This window comes from Myxine glutinosa, chromosome 4 (assembly GCF_964187855.1).
Source record: "Myxine glutinosa chromosome 4, kmMyxGlut1.1, whole genome shotgun sequence".
In the NCBI taxonomy this organism is placed as follows: domain Eukaryota; kingdom Metazoa; phylum Chordata; class Myxini; order Myxiniformes; family Myxinidae; genus Myxine; species Myxine glutinosa.
The window spans coordinates 156,788,085-156,807,950 of record NC_136264.1 but is presented as its reverse complement, the minus strand read 5'-3'; positions in this window follow the sequence as shown (position 1 = coordinate 156,807,950).

Genomic DNA, 19,866 nt, shown 5'->3' with positions numbered 1-19,866 from the left:
AATCGCTATTAATGTGCGTTGTGAGCAATCAGCGCAGCTCAGCTGTGCTCCGAGCACATCGATAGCCATGGAGGACCAACATCCTAAAAAAAAAAAAAACCTCCGTGTATCGAGATTTAAAGAAGACCGACGGAGCGAAATAGTCTTAACGATATCATCGTATAATAGGCGTTAATTCCGGGAGACATTTCGGGAAGACCGGCAACACCGACGATGCGATTCCGGTGCCCGTCGTCCCACGTGGGTCTTCCGGTTCCGTCCCGTGGTCTCGGACACCTTTACCCGCGCTCTCGACGAGTGATGAATACCGGGCCTCGTTCGCCGGGAGCGAGGAGAGCGTCGGAGATAATGGATAATATCATAAAGCCGGGCTCTGTCGGGCAGAATGGCGCCGTGTTTAGGCAAAGCTGTTTTAAACGAGCGCCGCTTTCAATTACCGCCTTTTTATTCAAGAAAGCCCAAACGACGCACCTGGGAGAATTCGGGGAGAGAGGCGCAGCTGACTGCGGTATGGGGAGGCACCAGTGCTTAAACCGTGCGCTCATGCTAAGTGCTACCATTTGTAACCCGCTTCTGTAGTGACGGAGCGCTATTTGTTTTCTTTTTTAGACGGTGTCAAAGTCGCTGATGGGAGGGGAAAAAAAAAAAAGGTTCGAAAAAATGTCTCTTTTTCAAATTGCCAGAATCTCTCATTACGGATTACCAATTTGTCTTGCTAAATGCTCTTTGTTCTGATAAACCGCAACAACTACCTCCATTCCCATGCAACCCTTGCTCTTGACGTCTGGTTCCTCGATCCCATTTTATACTTGTATATTATGTTCTATATGTACATCACAAGTACGCACCGAGGTTGGTAGGGAGAGAAAAAATTGGGAAATGGAAGGGATGATGACGATGATGATCATGATGACCAATCCTTTTTGCATCTCAGATGTATCGGGTTTATGTATCGGAGATCATGATGACCAATCACATCACAAGTACGCACCGAGGTTGGTAGGGAGAGAAAAAATTGGGAAACGGAAGAGATGATGACGATGATGATCATGATGACCAATCCTTTTTGCATCTCAGATGTATCGGATTTATGTATCGGAGATCATGATGACCAATCACATCACAAGTATGCACCGAGGTTGGTAGGGAGAGAAAAAATTGGGAAACGGAAGAGATGATGACGATGATGATCATGATGACCAATCCTTTTTGCATCTCAGATGTATCGGGTTTATGTATCGGAGATCATGATGACCAATCACATCACAAGTACGCACCGAGGTTGGTAGGGAGAGAAAAAATTGGGAAATGGAAGAGATGATGATCATGATGACCAATCATTTTTGCATCTCAGATGTATCGGGTTTATGTGTACATCACAAGTACGCACCGAGGTTGGTAGGGAGAGAAAAAATTGGGAAATGGAAGAGATGATGATGATGATGATCATGATGACCAATCATTTTTGCATCTCAGATGCATAGGGTTGCCAAAGCAGCAGGTTCTTGGCTATTGGGCACAATCCTGGATGGGTCGCCTCTCTGACGCAGGATACTCGAAAATTGAAGGGAAGAGCAAGAGGATAGTGGAAAGAAATGAAGCTGCTGGTGGAGGTCAATACTCTTGACAAGGGCATCGGGATACTGATCAAACAAGTCGTGAACGTCTAACTGGCTAATTCAGAACCGGTCTGTACATGTCTGCACTGGATTATTGCAGGGTGCAGATAATTTTGCTGAGTAGTCCTGGGAATCGAACCTGCCACCAATGAGGGTAATGTAATAATGCTTTATCGTAGTTGATACCCACTCCACCACCAAGTCGCTCGGGGAGGCTGGGGCTATACGTTTCCACGTGTAAGCCATGATATTTAGAGCTAACGTGTTGGCACAAGATGTCCAACATCCGATGTATCAACCTACAAGCGAAAGAATCACGACTTCCAACCGCTCAATGAATTGTTGTTGCCTTTCAGAGATGTTGTATATTTTGAATGTTTCAATTTCCCTGTATAATCTTCCTTTTGACATCCCCTCCCACCTTCATTGGCTAAGAAGTTACAAATGACATTGCTTTTTGTGGCCAAAAATCCACCGAAGGTGGATGGAGGTTATATTTTCATCCCTGTCTGTCTGTGTGTGAACAAGATATCTCAAAAAGTTGTGGACAGATTCAAACGAAATTTGGCATTGGCATACAGGTAGTGTATGTGGCAAGGACGAAATGATTAGATTTTGGTGAAGATCCGAAGTCGGATCCGGCTAATATAATTATTTAAGTGATTCTTCACCATTGGGAGATAGGGCCAAAAACGATACATAGCAGGATATCTAAAAAAGTTGGAGACGGATTTGGTCGAAACTTGGTGGAGAAGTTGTGTATATGTGACAAGGAGGAATTAATTAAATTTTGGTGAAGATGCAGATCCGGATCCGGCCAGTATAATTTTTAAGTGATTCGTCACCATTGGGAGATTGGGATAAACCGACGTATACCAGGATATCTCAAAAAGCTATGGAATGGATTTGGAGGAAACTTGGTGGACAGGTTGTGTGTGTGACAAGAACGAATCGATTGGATTTTGTTGAAGATCTGAATATGGAATCGGATACGAGAATTATTTAATTCTTTATTTGAATCTTCACCATTGAGTGACAGAGCTAAAACCGATACGTAGCACTATATCTCAAAATGTTATGGATGGATTTGGACGAAACTTGATGGACCGGGTTGGGTGTCTGATAAGGACGAATCGATTCGAGTTTGGTGAAGATCTGAATATGGATTCGGATATGAGGATTATTTAATTTTTAAAGATTCTTCACCATTGAGAGATTGGGCGAAAAGAAATCGATGTATAACATGATATTTCAAAAAGTAATGGACGAGTAGTGACTAAACTTGGTGCACGAGTTGGTTAGTTGATAAGAACAAGCCGATGAGGTTTTGGTTCAGGTCCGAATCCAGATCCGGCCTATCAGTGAGATACAAAACAAACTGTTCAGCTTGGCGGGGGTATGCGCTCTACGGAGTGCCCTTCTAGTTACCAATGCGTTTCTCCATTGTGATGGGCAGCTTCTATCGAATAAAATGGTTAACAGAAGTACGGATCTCACCGATTGACCATTGAAAAGCATGTAAGTGTAACCAAGTTGATTTAGAAACATAACTAGAGAGTTCATGGAACACCTTCTTATATATATACATATACATATATATATATATAGTCATGTGAAAAAGTAAGTACACCCCATGTAAAGTTTTGACTTTTTCAACATATTTCAACATACAGCTATTTGATCTTCATTTCAACAATATTGATAGATAAAGGTGATATAATATAACAAATATCATGAAACATTTACATTTTGTAGTCCATTGTATAATTTAAATAAACATAAATGCAAATTTCGCATGGGGAAAAAGTAAGTACACCCCTACATTTATCACTACTTCAAATACCTAAAATTAGAATCAGGTGCACCAGCTCAGGTGCAAATGATTAGAACATTGTCAGAGAGGATCTTGGAGGAACCTGTCTTATTTAAACCTCAGACATTTAGTTTGGTTTGCTTTTTGTTGTTGAAGTGTGCGGCGTCACCATGCCCAGATCAAAAGAGCTCTCTAAGGCCTTCATAAAGAAGGTTATAGATGCCTACGAATCTGGGAATGGATTCAAAAAGATCTCCAAACAATTTGAAATCAATCATTCGACTGTCAGGAAGATCATCTACAAGTGGAGAAGATTCCAAACAACTGCCAACTTGTTCAGCCCAGGCCGCCCCAGCAAGATCAGCCTAAGAGCAGACCGCAAGATGCTGAAAGAAGTCTCTAACAACCCCAGAATGACATCACGGGACCTACAGGTAGCTCTTGCCACTGTTGATGTAAAAGTGCACGAGTCTACCATTAGAAAGAGGCTGCACAAATTTGATCTACATGGGAGATGTGCCAGGAGGAAACCTTTGCTGTCTAGAAAGAACATCAGGGCAAGACTAAAGTTTGCCAATGAACACCAAGGCAAAGACCTGCACTTCTGGAACAATGTTCTCTGGACAGATGAGTCAAAGGTAGAGAGCTATTTGGCCACAGTGCCAGAAGACATGTTTGGCGAAAACCAAAGACAGCATTTGACCACAAGAACCTGATACCAACTGTAAAGCATGGTGGTGGAAATATGGTTTGGGGCAGCTTTGCTGCATCAGGGCCTGGGCAGCTCACCATCATAGAATCCACTATGAATTCCTCATTGTACCAGAGGGTGCTTGAGGATAATGTGAGGCCATCTGTCGGAAAGTTGAAGCTCAACCGAAGCTGGACCTTGCAACATGACATTGACCCTAAACATACCAGTAAATCCACCAAGGAATGGCTGAAAAGAAAGAAATGGAGGGTTCTGGATTGGCCAAGTCAAAGCCCGGATCTAAATCCCATTGAGATGTTGTGGGGGGATTTGAAACGAGCTGTGCATGCAAGAAACCCCACAAACATCGCACAGCTGAAAGAATTCTGCATGGAGGAGTGGGCAAAAATTTCTCCCAGTCGGTCAGAGACTGGTAGACAGTTATAAGAAACGCCTACTTGAGGTTGTTTCTGCCAATGGGGGCAATACCACCTATGAGAGCCAAGGGTGTACTTACTTTTTCCACATGCGAAATTTGCATTTATGTTTATTTAAATTATACAATGGACGACAAAATGTAAATGTTTCATGGTATTTGTTATATTATATCACCTTTATCTATCAATATTGTTGAAATGAAGATCAAATAGCTGAATGTTGAAATATGTTGAAAAAGTCAAAACTTTATATGGGGTGTACTTACTTTTTCACGTGACTGTGTATATATATATATATATATTGTTACGGGTCGCGGACAAGATGTTATTTTGGACCGAGCGGTGGTGTATTACCGCGACCTAACAGTTCCCCCGATTCTTCCCCAACTCACCCGATTCACCCCAAACTTTGGCCGTATCGCACCGCAGCTGCCCAATCTGGAAAACTCTAAAACGACCGAATGCAAAGAGGAAAAGGAATAAGACGAGAAGACGGACAGAAGAGTAATTGGATTTATTATACACACAAGCAAAAAGAAAGCAGTCACGTTTATTTACAGACGAGATTAGATACACAGTGCAACGCTAGCTTACCTACAGTCTTAATTAACCCAGGGACAGAACAAACAAAAGACAGACTCACACGGGGAATGATGACAGGAATTGGCTGGAAGGAGAGGATGGCTTGGAGTTGTATTGTGCAGCACGATCGGCGCGTTTAGCAGCCGCCGTTCCTTCGCGGCCCTGCTCAAAACCGCCGTCTAGGCCCCAAGCGGCTGTTGAGTGTGGTTGCTGCTGTGGCCGCCGCTGCTGCTGCTGCTGTGGACGTCGCGTGCTTTTCCAGGATTACAGCAGGCTTTGTGCTTTCTGGGATGTCCTCTCCTTGGATGTTCTCTATGTTCTCTTGGTCCAATCACTCCTCACCACCGACAACTCAACGCAACCAACGCAACCACTGACCACCACAACGCAACCACTGATGACCAAAACCACACAACTCAGCTCTGCTTCTTGGACCCTCTCTCTTCTCAACGGCTTGGGCTCCCTTTTCTCTGCCGGTAAAAGCTCATCTCAGCTTCTCTTTTGGGAGCGTCGCGCTGCGGATTTTAGCTGCGGTCACGCCTGCTCATTCCCTCCTCTCAGCGCCTCTCTTTCTTCTTCAAAGCTCGACTCTTGGGGAGCGTCGCGCTGCGGGTTATATAGGCCCCGCCCCTCAACCTTTGCGAACCTCCCCGATAGCTCTTCCTCCGCCCTCCCTAGCCAAACCCCTGGCTCATGGTTGATCGAGTGGGGCTGGCTCACTCCTCCCCTCTATGACGAGGTGGAGACACGCCTTTCTTCTCCGACCCTGCCTCGTGGTCAATGGCGGTTATTGGAGGGGAGGTAATTGCCAATCGACAAAAAGGGGGAATGGAGGTTTTGGGAATGGGAATGAAGGGAATCTATCTCTTTCACTGGTGCAATGGAGTACTTCAATTAATGGGAGACACAGCCTTACCCTAAAACACAGAATAAGATATAACTATCGAACAGGGGTATTCTATTATTGGCTGACGTGTATGCTTGTGGACTAATTATGGGATGCCCTTTGACCTTTACACAGCTCCGGAGGCAGGGGGCGCAGAATAAACAATAATAATAATTCACACAATAAAAAATATATACAGTCCTCATATCCACAACACTGCACCCTCCTCCTCTTAGGCACGTCCCGGGCCTACAACTTTTATTTAGTGTGACACGTAGGTGTAGTTCCCTCTACTTTTAACCTGACCCTGAGTGCGACAGTTTTAAAACATAAATAAATGTGTCCCGCTGCTCCATTGCACCCTGCCTAACAGACTTACGCCCACAGTTAACCGAATTGCGGAATGGTCTTCAAACTACACACTGACGGTGGGGAGCATTATTTACAATGACGCTATTTTTATTTACAAGGCTAACCCAGGACCTGTGATTGTTCTTTCTGGGGGGGAGACAGTCTGCTCTGCATCAATGCACCATGAAAGCACCCAAAAACGCACCAATACACACCCAAGCACCAATCGGTGCAGTCACCATTGTTCAAGAATGTTCAACAATAAAAAAAATTAATCAACAACCCCTAACCCTGCAGGTGATCTCTTGCTCTTCGGCCCCCTCTGCTGGTTATTATTATTTGTTCTTCCAGATGTTGTCTTCTTTCATTTTCTTACTGGCGGCCTATTTGCAATAAAGCTTGCCCAAACGTGTCCATTTTATTTATTTTATTTATGGCCCACAGGGCCGACTACGTGTGGTTCACCTGTGGGGCATCGGTGCCCTGTGGCCAAGGTCCGCCAGCAAGATTTCGGGCCCTCATGGCTGGTTCCAGCAGAGGGGCCATGCCCCAACCCATGGGGTCCATAAGTGGTGCTCGGCCACAGACATGTGGTCCATAATGTGGTGCATCGATGCAGACAGCTGGTTCTGAGAGTTCCGGGCGCACAATGGCCGACTCACGCACGCTCCCCTTGGCACCCAATGGCGCACAGGTCATGTGGGAGACAAAAGAGACAAATGAGCGAGGGGTAAGGTCACAAGGGTACACATCAATAAGGCAATGCAAGGCGAAATGCGTACGGAGGGCGAAGTGAGAAAGCTTGTCCCTACCGTACGTCACCCCCCTGTCACCTACACTACCCTTGCCCTTACCCCATATGTACAAAAATCTACACATTACCAATCCGTCGCTACCGTCACGTCTTCCCCTTATTTCCCTTATACCAAATTCGTCTTCACTCCCCCACTATCCAAAATTTGCCATCACCCAATTCGTCATCAATCCTCATAAGGAGGGAGAGATGGAATTACGCACAATGTCACACCCACGTCATGATGCGTCTCACAATCCAAAACATTTGCATTAATGAAAAATAATCAAAACATGGCATGGTGTGGAGTACCTGTCACCTCAGGTGAGTGGATGCAGATGGTGCGAGGAGACTCCAATCCTAAGTATCCTCTAAATGACCTTAACACTCTTTACACTACCCGGGGTCTTTCCCTGCCAATCCATTGGCCACTTACACTATGGGTTCTAACAACCAATTCCCATTGACCAAACTGTGGTGCTTCTCAATTTGGGGTCTCACTCCCCCGATTCATCTCCCGGTGCCCTTGCACCATTTCTGGGCTGTGACGTGTAGCTCTCCCAGCAGGTCTACCCACCTGCACACCTCCACCACTGCAGTTGCCTCCCGAGCTTACCTGCTCCTCACCCTAACCTATCTAACTGGAGAAGCCCCCTCCTGGCTCTGTCACCCCTTGGTGCCCTCTGGCACTGGGCTACCCGGGTCCGTCCTCCGGATCCTCGGGCCCCATCCACAACAACTACCGGCTCCCAGAGCCCACCTGCGGCCTCACCTGGCCGACATCCTCACAGTGGTGGAGTGCCCAAACCAACTACACACACTAACAGGCTACACGCCCAGCCATTTCCACAACACTAATGCACCCATCCAATCACCATTCTTCCACCCGCACCACAGATGCCAATATCCAACCACAATTTACCTATACCCTCTACCTAACACTTACACTACCCGCCCCGGGTATCCGTGATGGGGGTCCACTCTTCCCCCATTCACACCTTCGCACCATCCACTCCACTCCACAATTTCCACCATACTCACTCCACGACCATCCATTCCAATACCCCATATATTCCACACTCCATGTATTCCACACACCTGTTGGTGCACACCTGTGCACTCACACCTGGTGCCACCTCAAACACACGGCATCATCTCATCTAACTACTCCCCTCTGAAACTTGCGCTTCCCAGTCGTCCCTTTAAACTATTGCGCTCCCTCGTTATTATCATCCATACTAATCTACCTGCGTCCCAACTACAGGTATCAGTCACTAACTAAACCTTAACGTTACCTAATGTCAATCTCTTCTAGATCCCTACACACAATATCCTAACCCACCCGGGCTAGTTTTCACTGCCATCAACCCCATAACTAGTGCTCCTTTGCCCCCCCCCCCTTCTGTGGGGGGATGGTGGACTGCCCATCCCACCACATCGGGGAGGTCCCACTATCAATTTGGCACACCAAATTTCAGCCAATCAACTGCCAATCACCGTACTGTGGAAGTGTAACTCAGTGTAACTTATTGAGTAAAGACTGGTAACGATTTCGTAAATGGATGCCAAGAATGTGCACGCACATGGTAATCTCTTGTCCACCTGGTCACAGCCCCTGGCTGGAGCACCCCCCTATCGTTTGGTAAACGGAACTCGCAGCAGGGGGGGAGCGAGCTGATGCCAGGACTTGGTGCATGCATGACCTCGGGGCATTAGCGGAGAAAGGATTAACATTCAGCGGACAGGGGATTAACTCTAGGTTGTCCATATAAACCAGAGCAAACGTTGAGTCAAGGACACTTGTGACCAGAAGCTCTGACCGACGGAACGGACGAGCACTCATCATCAGACCCTCTGCCCGACGGGAGTGGCGGAGGAACATCGGCCGAACGAGAAGGACCATGCGAAAAGAGTTAACCTGGTCCATTGAATTAAGCGGTATTATTTGGTAATTGGAATGAAGTGAATAACCAGTTAATAAACCAGACCTTTTGTAAAACCTGTGTCCGGTCATTGGAGTCTTGAGTCGTCCCCACTACTTCCCCTACAATTTGGAGGCACCGCTGACATCAATTGTACAAACAAGTCTTTAAAAGGTGAGTGTGTCTTGTTTTTGTCCAATATGATTTACGAACTTGGAAATAGTTTTGTACATACATGGGGGAGGAGGTGGTCCTGGGGGTTCCTTGCGCACCGATGCCGCGATATAGGTGGCGTGACCCATCACGAATGGTACTTCGATAAACGACTGTAGCTATTATTCGTGTTTTTCTAAATGATTTCTGTAAATACGTATTTTTGCGCTGTCTAAATAAAATGCACCAGGTCGGCGCTGGTCATTAAGGGCCTTACTGTGACCTGGGAGCAAACGGAGCATGCGTGCACCATGCGACCATTTGCTTCCAAGACGTGTAAGGCTGGTACACTCGTTTACACACCCGTACACGTGTAAAGTAGTTTTTTTTTTTTGCACTTGTTCAAAGCACGCGACTTGCTCGGCGTGCGACAGGGAGCCGGGAAATGGAATTATATTTATATATATATATTTTTACCTCATTCCAATTTATGGTATTGCGACAAAACGGCTTATATCTTTGGAACGACTGGTTGGATTTAGACAAATTAAACGGAATTGTGTAGGACGAAAGCCGTGGGTCCAAAGTAAAAAAAAAAAAAAAAAAAAAAAAAGGGGGTGGAGGAGAGAAATTTTTTTTTCCAGTTTTCCCGCCATGTCTAAAACTCGTTCGATCAACAAATAAATTCATGACAGACAACCCCACCTGATGCCGGTCCAGAATTATTGTGAAAGATGGCGATTGGATGAAAATTGCATACCAACACTCCCTCACTGTACCTCATTGTCCCTCATGTCCATTCCGGCACCCTGTCTCTTGCTCCCGCTCCTTCTCCCTCCCCTCCCTCTAGTTCCCATAGGCGGACGTTTTGCGAGAAGCAAAGCGTTTTGCAGGAAGCTTCCAGGAAGCTTCCAGGAAGCAAAGCCAGGGCTGTTGCTTTTTGTGTATTTTCTCTGCGCCCCATACTCGCAGATTTGGTTGGTACAAATATTTTATTGAAAGGTGAAAGATGCTTTTGTGGAAGAGCAATGGCAGACCACCCATTGTCACCACTTTCATGAGCTCAGAGAAATAAAAAATTCCAAATTCCACTCTGATGGCTCAGTGGAAATCGGCAGCAGAGTGGGAATCGGCAGACAATGGAACAGCTCGCGACGAGTGTTTGTGAGTAACAACCACCCTCTGGTCGAGGCTCATAGGAGGGGTGATGCTTACTGATTCGGCACGCTTACAATAGATATTAATGGCGAAGGTTGTGGTTGGTTCGATTTTGCGAAATGGACGTTCTTTGAACGGGTTAAATGAGAATTTTTCATATTGGATGATAAAGCAACGAAGAGTTTTGTGGGATGTCAGAGGTAATGGTGTGGTTTAATGTTCACACTGTTTTGGAAAATAATGCTTGATGCAACATGATCCTAAAAAGAACCCATCCCTACATCTAAGGATCAGGAAGGGAAGGAATGGAAAATTTGAAGTATTAAAGTTACGGAACTCAAAATGTCTGGGTTTGGATGTAGTCATTAAAGGATTGAGTCATTCATTGGTTTGATGATGGTCCTAATATTTTGATAAATGTTTGATAATGGTCCTGGTAATTTTAGTCCTAGGAATAATATTGCTAGTGGTTTGTCTGAAGATTTTAATGGGATTTTAATAGGATTTTAATGGGATTATAATGGGATTTAATGGGATTTTAATGGGATAAATTGGGAACATTCAAATGTTGGGTTGTGCTAACGTTTCCACAACGTCGCTACAACGTTTCACTTTCGTTGTTGCAACGTTTTGCTCCAACGTTTTGGGAACATTCAAATGTTGTGTTTTGCTAATGTTTCCACAACGTCGCTACAACGTTTCACTTTCGTTGTTGCAACGTTTTGCTCCAACGTTTTGGGAACATTCAAATGTTGTGTTTTGCTGACGTTTCCACAACGTCGCTACAACGTTTCACTTTCGTTGTTGCAACGTTTTGCTCCAACGTTTTGGGAACATTCAAATGTTGTGTTTTGCTGACGTTTCCACAACGTCGCTACAACGTTTCACTTTCGTTGTTGCAACGTTTTGCTTCAACGTTTTGGGGACACTCAAATGTTAAGTAAATCGGATAAGAATTCACGAGTTATTTCACGAGTTATTCACGAGGTAATTACAGTAATTACAGTAATTACAGTAATCATTACAGTAATTGCAGTAATCTTATTACAGTAATTACATTACATTAACTCAGGCACCTTTTGAGTAAGGAAGCTGATATTTGGACATGACACTGACCAAGTGATGTGGCTGTCAAGGAAAATTTTGATTTATTGATTAATCATTTAATAAATTAACTCGTTGATTTATAAATGACTTATTTAATTAAAAGTCCTCAGAGATACATCTTCGGATGAAATACTTGCAGATTGGTTATGCTATGAGCCAATTGATTAAGGAAAATATTTTGTGATGGCCATATTGGCAATTTCGTGGCCATATTCGTGGCAACTCAGTTAGTGCCACTGCACCTTTAAAATGCATCCCTGCGTTCATTTTTCGATCGATTGAGTTGAAATTTTGAACAATCGGATCTGGACTGTCGTTGTTAACGACTCTAGCACGCACTCGTCCAATCAGGATGGAGCGGTATGGTCCCCGGATCATCACTGCCCGCAGTTTTAATTAGTTTTACTTTTTCTCTTGGTCATATATTTTTGAAGACATGCATGTCATGATAGAGGAAATGTTTGTTCTGTTGAACGGAATAAATGTTGTTTATTTGTGTGGGTGTGTATTTTTTGTGTATTTTGGATATATTTTCACGACTAATTCCAGTTAACATCCTGCAAAATTTGCTCGTTTTCTGGCCGAGTCGAAATTGCATTGAGTTCCTATGGCATGCGCCATTAAAAGCGCTGTGTAATGGTTGAGCTCCCTTTATTTCGTTTTGGTCATGCGGATGAGCAGACAAAGTGACGAATGCTGCGGCTGGAGCAGTAGAAGCGATGTTTTTTTAAGTGAAATGATGTAATTTAATTAAACGTGGTAGGTGGGCAAAACCGCAAAGCATACCTCTTTTAAGGTGTGTTCAAACCCATGAACATTTCAGCAATCAATACGATGCTGAAATGATGTAATTTAATTAAACGTGGTAGGTGGGCAAAACCGCAAAGCATACCTCTTTTAAGGTGTGTTCAAACCCATGAACATTTCAGCAATCAATACGATACTGAAATGATGTAATTTAATTAAACGTGGTAGGTGGGCAAAACCGCAAAGCATACCTCTTTCAAGGTGTGTTCAAACCCATGAACATTTCAGCAATCAATACGATGCTGAAATGATGTAATTTAATGAGTAATTTAATGAGTAATTTAATGAGTAATTTAATGAATAATTTAAGGTGTAATTTAATTGTGTAATATGGTCGACCTTGGGTTTGTTTGGGTTTTGTTGTTTATTTTTTGGGTTGTTTATTGTTTATTTTTGTGTATTTTGGATATATTTTCACGACTAATTCCAGTTAACATCCTGCAAAATTTGCTCGTTTTCTGGCCGAGTCGAAATTGCGTTGAGTTCCTATGGCATGCACCATTAAAAGCGCTGTGTAATGGTTGAGCTCCCTTTATTTCGTTTTGGTCACGCGGATGAGCAGACAAAATGACGAATGCTGCGGCTGGAACAGTGGAAGCGATTTTTTAATTGTTCAATGATTATTCGATATTGTTATGACTTATTGTCAATAGGTATACTAAGTGGCCATGAGGTAGCCTGTTGCTATGTACAGTTTTATTCTATTGTTGATTATACCACATAGCTGTGGTGATAAAGGAAATGTTCGTTTTAAATAGATGATTATGATATGACCATGACTATAGAATCATGATGATTATTATGAATGATATCATAGGGTTCAAATGCAGAATGATTGCATGAACTTGGGAAAGAACTTTCAAGCCCTATGGGATAAATTGGGTGTTACAAGCGATGGAGTTTCAAAATTTAGCATGATTGAAGGAATTTTACAGTCTTATTTCAGGAGTTTTACGAAATTTAAATTGCCAAGAGATTTTGGGTACTATTAAAGGAAAAAACGATGAGATATTTTTCCCAATGAACTTTAATATCTGCCATCCATTTTGGCTGTCTCACGAATGAAGGATGAGTTGCCTTTAGTGGTTGCAAAGAAAATTTGTGGAGACCAGGCAAAATGGGGAAATATGTCAGATATGACCCTAGGACAGGACGGTGATTCATCAATTGACATGAGGTACGAACCAGAGGTGACGACCGATGAGATTCGATCTCAGTCAATGGATGGACCTGTCCTGACATCATTGGGGAAAGGGCTTATGCAAGGAGTCATCCAAAATGATTAATTTGATTTATTGATGAATATTGATGAATTAATTGAAATTGAATAATTGATTGAATTGTTGATTGATTGAATCTAATTGATTGAATTTAATTGAATAAATTTAACTGAATAAATTGAACTGAATAAATTGAATTGAATATATTGATTGTTTGATTGATGAAAATGCGGTCTCAAGAAAGAAGCTTTGATATCTTTGCGAGATATTATCAATGTGGAGACAACCTGGGAAAATTGAGCAAGGTGGTGAGTTTATATACAGATATATATGTGCGGTTACCATTGTGTGATTTCCCCGTCAAACAGAGCGGACACCTGAGGATTCACCCATTTCATACTGACCCTCCGGCTCATCTGCAAATACTGATCTGTGAGATTGGATTGTGCAAAAGCCACAGCTGAGGGAGATTCTCTGGAAATCACCGTGTGAACAGGTGGAGAGATCCTTCCTGGAGGTACGAGTGAAGCTTTAGAGTTTAGAGGAACCTGGAACAAGCTACAACACATCCAACGCTACTTTGATAAAAGGCAGAATGGGAAATGGAGCCTGCAAGAATACACAAGGACAACCAGAAATTCCACAAAAAGGTACTTGTACACATCATATGTACGACCGTTATGGTGCCGAAGCTATAAGGCAGGTCGAGAATTGGTATTTGTGGACAAAGGGACATGATGAGGAGTTTCCAAGAGATGGTACATTTGAGCGAAGTCGATTGGAAAGATTGGAACAAAGATTGAAAGCCAGGAAGAGACAGAATCTAACGGTAGACTGGCTTGCATTCCATCTTTGGGATGGTGAATCCAGACAACGGGAACAGCAAGAACGGATAACGGATCTAGAACTTAAAATAAAAAGGATACAGGATACAGTGGAGGAGACAAATGCACAACTGCCCTCGAAATTAGGAATGAAAGTGACAGTTGTCCCATCAGATTTCCAGTTGTCTCCCCAAAAAGGACGGTACAGAGAATTTTTTCGTGTTTCAGGAGATAACGAGAGATTGCAGTGGCAACTCAGGGATGTAGAGATGCAGCCCAGCAATACAAGTGCACAGGTGCACAGATCAGACAACGACAGAAACCGGTGTTTCAAGTGTGGACGGATGGGACATTGGAAAAGAGGATGTCCGTATACCAAAAGGAAGACAAGTTAATAGGGTAAACCAAGATCAAGGGTACCAGTGCTGACCGATACCTCAGACAATGATTAGGCCTTCATTGCGACAAATCCCAAATGACGATTGGCCTCAACAAATTAGATTACTGGACAAACATGAATAACTGTCGATGATTCTTGGGTCTGAAAAGTTTTCGGAGCAAGAATTATTCATTTTTTCTTTTGCTTGTAAGCAAATTAGTAATTAATTGATCACATGCCGAAATTGGATCTTTTATGTTGGGCACACAATTTTAAATTTACAAAGTTGGAACAATTGCTTTGCAAATTTTTGAAACCAAGTGACAAGGGTCACATCATGATCAGGTGGGAATTTCGGACTAGTGTTCCGCATGATTGATAAGTCAGTGGTCGACTGACATGTAAATGGGTGTGCAGTCAAATTTGGATAAATTATTGTGGGAACTGAAAGGGTAATTTCAATGTGACATCATAGGGGTTTTCTAAGAATAAACTTTTTGGTCCATTTGTGTATTAGCATTTCTAAAATTGAAGGACAAATTTTATGAAATTGAAATAAAATTGACACCCATCTTGATCTGTAAATAATAGTTCCAACGCAAACAAATACGCATAATGCATGTGTGTGTGTATTTTTGTCTGTCAATGTTAGTGTTTTTTATTGTTTTGTGTATCAATCTTACAAGATTGTTGACACCGACAGTGTGCCTGTCTGGAAATGGATAGTTTTATGTGGATGGGATTGAATATCCAGAGAATCCGTAAAATAAAATAGAAATATAATTTGATTATGAACATTATCTCTTTTGTCAAGGGAGATGGAATATAAAGATTTGATGTGCTGGGTTATGAGCAGCCATTAATTAATAGTAAAATTGTGAGTAATTTTGGGATTCCATTTTTGATAGAATTTATATGAGAATAACATCTATTTATGGATATGAGCTTCATAAAAAGAAATGAGGGAGTACAAAATTATCCAAATTTGGGAGAGGTCTTACACTGACTTCCCAGAATACTCTGCTCATGGATTTATATATATATATATAAACTTGAATTTTATCAGCATATAAATTGTGCTGCATGTATGGTTGTGTATTAGGCATAGATGATATGGGAAAATAGTAAAGAATATCTTGCTGGTTGGAACTATTGTGAGTTTTAAAACGGAATGCATTGTGAATCTTAAACCAAGGGGCAGCCATGAACGCGCTGTTACGTTATTTATACTCAGAACGCGATGTCACGTGTACCTGCAACATATTTGTTAATCTCGCACACCTATATTGGCATACTGGTGTCAGTAGTACTCACTGGGTGCATAGAAATGGATGAGCAACAGTTAAGGGGGTGTAAAAAAAACACTTACTTGGATATTTTCTACAAAAGTAGGGGTTTCAATAAGTGGTAGCTGTACACATGGGATTCATCAAATTAAGTTTTGGAGTTCAAACAAAGTCACTGGTTAACAGATGGGAATGGAGAGTAAATAAATTATTTGATGCTGGGTAAATGAAGTGAGATATTACAAAGACTTATAAGAGCTATTGTTCTTCCTTGCAACAGTGGGAGAAAATTTAGATCCAACATAATGAATCTATAAATGAATGTGATAGGGAGAATATCCTCAATTTGTACTAATTATTTGATTGTGGGTAAAGGAATTAATTTATCGTAGTGGATTGTTAACAAGCAGCCTGAAATGTCCTGAGAGTGTGCATCCATGTAATCAGAAATCCCAGATTTGTTGTTTTACAAACAACATTTTGGTAGAGGCCTTATGTGGACGAATACTTGCTTGGTAGATAAAAACGGTACTGCATGTTGGCAGCCACTTCTGTGGCCATTTAGACCGAACAAATTGGGAGAAACTGTAATTGAATATGTAATTTACAGATGAGTATTTGGGAAGAAAAAGGGAATTTATTGATTTGGGAGACATTTTTCGAAGGTTTATTAAAGTGTTGCAATATGACATTTGGCAAGGAAAATTATTGGATGGGAAAATTAGATCTGTTTATAAAATGAGTTTGTTGACCCATTGAAGTTAATTCTTTGAATTGTTGTTTAATTAGCATTTTGAGTTCAAATTGGAAATAGTGTGGTAGAGCTTTGGTTAAAACCTTTGGTTGCAGTGTTTTGGAACAAATTGATAAACCATAGGAGGTTGATAATAAAAAAAAATAAAAAAATATGGACCCAAAATAGAAAGTTGGATTCATGCCCCTCATTGCAAACAAGCACATGGGGCTAAGGTGGACGATCCCACAGAAAATAAGGCTGCACCTAGCAGCCCAGCAGAACATTCAGTGGCAGATAAATGATAGTCGTGATTTACAGTCATTTGAATTACATTTTAACACCCCTTGCATTGATAAACATTACATTTTCAACATGTGATATTCCTACTTGGGATAGTGACATTTATTTGCCTACATGACATACAATTACCTGCTGATATTAATACAACATGAGTGAAAAAAAATGTATCACAACTACACTCATGATCAGGGGATTGAGTTCAACCCCGGGAGATAGGGGGAGCAGGGTAAGACAAATAATCTGATTTATGTTACATATTAAGGGATTTTCTTTATTTACCTTTTAGGAAGCTTGTTAGTTTGGTATATAATGTTGAATGTCATCGACATATAACTATGTCATAGGTATGAATATATACAAGGAGTAGCAGACTTGTTTGTTGGTTTAGTAGTTATATTGGCAATTGTTTTAGTGGTGGCTTGCTTGAAAGCCTCAGTGACGGTGTGTTTGAATAAGGTAACCAACAACACGATGATAACGCATGAAGTGACAAATGAGGAAAGAAATGTGGAACCAGAAAAGGAAGACTTTTATGGCGACATAAACAGTAGAATTAAGATAATGGCATAACGACAATGTTATGAGTTGTGTCAATCACAATATCAGTGAACTCATATCACCACGAGTGACACACTGTTAGGAAAAAAAGGGGAAAGAAAAAGTGGAGAGGAATTATGGTAATAATACATTATGCTTAATTTGTTGGTTTGGGAAAATTGTTGTTGGGAATTAGGTATTCCCGTTTGTGATTGTAATCATATACAATTTATTTTCTTAGAGTAGTGCTAAAATACCTGCATGAGTTAATTTTTGAACTATATTAACCTGAAAGCAATTGTGGATGCTATTCTTAGTTTAGTAATAAAATACATACCTGATTGAATATTATTTGTGTGACGCATATAAATGAATATAACTTTTTGTGTTAAGGAAAAACAACAAATTGTTGAATGTGAAACTGTCGGAAGATATACATGATTATGCTGATTTCATGGTAAGATGTACCCTATCTGATTCAGTGTGTGCGGAAAGCAGATTCAGATGTGACTGAGCATAAGGATAAGACGAGATCACATTTTGAAGGGAGTGCTAACGGAATTGGGAAGAAGTTCGAAAAAGAAAATTTGTGGCTGAAAAAAAATGAAGTTAATCGTGGCATACACCCTCTTTCTCAAAGAATGATGAAGACATTCTCCCGTGTAACTTGGAGATGAATGCTTACCTTCACCAAGGAAATTTATGTGACCATTTGCCTGGATCACACTGCAACATATGAAAGAAAGGCGATCACTTACTCTTGTTCGAAGGCTTCGAACATTCATCACATCAGAAGTTGCAGGACAACGACATTTTACCTGCAACCTCTGTGAAATGCGGGGACATATGTTATTACTTCACCAACTTCCGGGGAGCCAGCATGGAGCTGCAAACCAATGGCTGTGCCTTTTCACAACAGCTGTGCACGATTTTGCGGGCCACTCCTGGTATGGACCATGGATGACCTGAACACCATGGTCCCAACATCATTGTGGATGCATCCGGCATCCCTGTTCCACATCTTGCTGGCCAATCAACGTCACACCAATACTTGCTGCCCACTCACAATGAGGGAGGAGGCAAGCCGACTACAACTGGGTGAAGGCCTTGTTCAGGAATACAATGGTTTACAGAAAAAAGTGGCAAGAATGCTACAAGGAGAGCAGGGTCAGTCTATGACTCCGCAATGTTACCACAACAGCGAAATCCTACACGAAGTAGTGCAGGAGCTATGAAGACATTAGGAGAAAATGTTTCATACCTGAATTCAAACACAAGTGATCAGCCCTTCCTTTCAAACAAAGTCAACATTTGTGTGGAGGCAAACGTTTTTGCCAGATGGTGCAGATGCTTTACAAAACTTGAAAAGGAAGTGAAATTGTTGTATCTTGGTGATGGTGAAGTGTTGTTTTGAAAATATATTTGTGATGCAAATGCAATAGATTGAACAATATGGAAGGAGTCAATGACCAACGAAATGTCTTGTGATTCTTGCAGGATGACGGTGTATGCCTAAGGGAATTTGATTACCAAAGATTGATTATTTACTTATACTTGTAATGATGTTTACTTGTAGTGATTGACTATTTACTTATATTGATGTTTAGATTAATGATTAATATAAACAAAAACAAAAAGATGAGGGAATTGTGGAAGTGTAACTCAGTGTAACGTATTGAGTAAAGACTGGTAACGATTTCGTAAATGGATGCCAAGAATGTGCACGCACATGGTAATCTCTTGTCCACCTGGTCACAGCCCCTGGCTGGAGCACCCCCCTATCGTTTGGTAAACGGAACTCGCAGCAGGGGGGGAGCGAGCTGATGCCAGGACTTGGTGCATGCATGACCTCGGGGCATTAGCGGAGAAAGGATTAACATTCAGCGGACAGGGGATTAACTCTAGGTTGTCCATATAAACCAGAGCAAACGTTGAGTCAAGGACACTTGTGACCAGAAGCTCTGACCGACGGAACGGACGAGCACTCATCATCAGACCCTCTGCCCAACGGGAGTGGCGGAGGAACATCGGCCGAACGAGAAGGACCATGCGAAAAGAGTTAACCTGGTCCATTGAATTAAGCGGTATTATTTGGTAATTGGAATGAAGTGAATAACCAGTTAATAAACCAGACCTTTTGTAAAACCTGTGTCCGGTCATTGGAGTCTTGAGTCGTCCCCACTACTTCCCCTACAATTCCAATCATCCTTTTTTTCGAATTTCGGGGCCAAAACACTATCCTCGTCACCCGTCTACTTATTAGAT